The sequence below is a fragment of the Saccopteryx leptura genome, chromosome 1 (genome assembly GCF_036850995.1).
Source record: "Saccopteryx leptura isolate mSacLep1 chromosome 1, mSacLep1_pri_phased_curated, whole genome shotgun sequence".
In the NCBI taxonomy this organism is placed as follows: domain Eukaryota; kingdom Metazoa; phylum Chordata; class Mammalia; order Chiroptera; family Emballonuridae; genus Saccopteryx; species Saccopteryx leptura.
In genome coordinates this window covers 132,884,087-132,886,875 of record NC_089503.1, presented here as the reverse complement: position 1 = coordinate 132,886,875, position 2,789 = coordinate 132,884,087, and the positions used below count along the sequence as shown (strand labels likewise).

General features: G+C 43.6%; 1 pseudogene; it reads right to left on the bottom strand.

The window, feature by feature from the left end:
- Positions 1-1,752: 1,752 nt before the first annotated feature.
- Positions 1,753-2,212, bottom strand: LOC136388131 (large ribosomal subunit protein P1 pseudogene; annotated as a pseudogene).
- Between the last annotated feature and the right edge of the window lie 577 nt (positions 2,213-2,789).

The window sequence follows — 2,789 nt, the reverse complement described above, 5'->3', positions numbered from 1 at the left end:
AGTAAAACCTTAGCTATGGTTTTACTACCCTTTATCTCACGGTCTCACACACCAACCATATGACTGGGGACAGGGAAAGGCCATGTCCAGCATTGACCCTACATGTCCTTCTGGGGGCCTGAATCCTTATTGTGAAGTGAGCTTGTTTAGACCTGCTTATCACCTCTGCTCTGAAGTTGCCTTTGCTATGAGAACAACAACTTCGTGTTTCTTTTGATTATAGAGCACCCATTCTTTTTTTTTCCTTCTAGCCGATGTGTGCCTTCATATGTTAACTGTTTCTTATATGCATCATGTAGATTGGTCTTGATTTTATATCCAAGCTGACAACTTCCACTGTGTGTTGGTGGGTATTTAGACCATTTACATTTAATGGAATATTGATGTGATTGTGTTTAAATCTATCATTGACTACCTTTTTCTATTTTTCCAATGTGTCCTCTGTTCCTTTTCTCTCCTTTTCTCTTCTCTTTTGGATTGCATTTTAAAAATTCTATTTCCCTTCTCTTTTGTGGGACTATCAGCCAAATCCCTTTGTTGTGTTATTTTAGTGGTTGCTTTTGTGCTGTAGCACGCACCTTCCCTCTGCCACGGTCCATGTTCAGGTGGTGCCAACCCCCCTGCACACACACTGTGGGGACTTAATTACAGGACTGCTGCTCGCCCCTCCTGGCCTTTGTGCTGCTGTCGTCAGACATTTCACTCCTACAGGCCATGAACCGAAGAATGCATTATCAAATTTGCCTCACATATTCAATTCTCTTTTAAAGAGATTTAAATAATAAGAAAAAGTGCTTATATTTGCCCATGTGATTACATTTCTGGTCCTCCTCATTCCTTGCGTAGATAGATCCAGATTTCAAAGTGCTATCATTTTCCCTCCGCTTTAAGGACTTATTTCAACATTCCTTGTACTGAGGGTCTGCCAGTGATGAATTCTTTCAGCTTTTGTGTGCCCAAAGCGGCTCTATTTCTCTGTTTGGAAAGGTATCTTTGCTGAGTAAGTAATTCTAGGTTGGCAGATGTCTTTTTCTTTTCCTGTTTTGTAATGTTGCCCCACTGTCTTCCAGATGGTCTTATTTCTAATGAGAAATCTGCTTTCCCTCATATTTTTGTTCCTCGTATGAACTGTGTTTTTTCTTCTCTGGCTGATTTTCTCTTTATTGTTTGTTTAAGCATCAGTTATGATGCACCTACTGTGGTTTCCATTATGGTTCCTGTGCTTGGCGTTCCCTGAGCTCCTGGGATCACTGGGCTCCTAGCTTATATCAAGTTTGGAAAAGTACTTCTTTAAATATTTTTTTCTGTCTGCCCCTTTCCTTGGGGAAAGTTCCACAGCTCATTGATGATCAGTTCAAATTTTTGTCTTTTTCTTTATTTTGTTCAGAATAGTTTGCATTGCTTTATCTTCAAGTCCACTTGCAGTCTCTTCTGTGATGTCAAATCCACCCTTACTCTTTTTAAAATTTATTTATTTATTCATTTTAGAGAGGAGAGGGAGAGACAGAGGGAGAGAGAGAGAGGAGAGACAGAGAGAGAGAAGCGGGGGGGGGGCAGGAAGCATCAACTCCCATATGTGCCTTGACCAGGCAAGCCCAGGGTTTCGAACTGGCAGCCTCAGCATTCCCAGGTCGATGCTTTATCCACTGCGCCACCACAGGCCTCCACCCTTACTCTTAACCTGTGTGTTTTGCATTCAAACCTCATAGGGTTTTCAGAGCTCAGCTTTTCACTAAATGTTACAAAAGTAGTTTAGTCAAAAAGACTGAAGCCTATGGCATCATCAGACTCCTCAGATTCTTCTTTCTTTGCTTCCACATTTTCCTCCACAGCTGGAGCAGCAGGGGTGGAGGGGAGGGCTCTCCTGCTGGGGCAGCACCAGCTGCTGGGGCAGGCCCATCAACCCCTACATTGCAGATGAGGCTCCCAATGTTGAGATTGGCTATGCAAACAAGCCTTGCCAGAAAGGTTCAACATTTACACCAGCTGCTTTAATAAGGGCATTGATCTGCTCCTCTGTCACCATCACCTCATCATCCTGCAGGATGAGGGCCCTGTAGCTGCAAGTGTCTTGTGAGATGGAGGCCGTGGTGTGAGTGAGCACTACTGGGAGTGGTGCTAGCCTCTGATGAGCGAGGGCTTCCCTCAGTGTGGCCTTCACTTCCTCGGGAGGACCGAGTACCTTAGTGGCAGCTGGAGAAAGGCCAAACATGGTAGTTTTTATGCTAAAATCTCAAACATTGTGGTTTTCGTGCTAGAATTCATATTTATCTCATAAAAGATCTCTCATGTCTGTACTGAACATGTTCAGTCTTGTCTCCAGCTGGCTTTCTGAACAAGGTGACAGTTATATTGTATAACAAATGAACCTCATCTATGAATCCCATCACCTGAGTCATTTCTGGGTCGGTTTCTATTGATTCGAGATAATCTTTTCCTGCTTTTTTGCATCCAGGCGATTTCTTTCTTCCTTTTTCTTTCTTCTTCTTCTTTTTTTTTTTTTTAGAGAGAGAGAGAGAGAACTAGGAAGGGAGAAGGGAGATGAGAAGCATCAACTCATAGTTACTTCACTTTGTTTATTGATTGCTTCTCATACGTGCCTTGACTAAGGGGCTCAAACCAACCCAGTGACCCCTTGCTCCAGCCAGTGACCTTGGGCTCAAATCAGCAAATTTGGGCTCAAGCCAGCTACCTTGGGATTATGTTGATGATCCTGTGCTCAAGCTAGAAACTCACGCTCTAGCCAGTGGCCTCAGGGTTTCAAGCTGAGGCCCTCAGTGTCCTGGGCT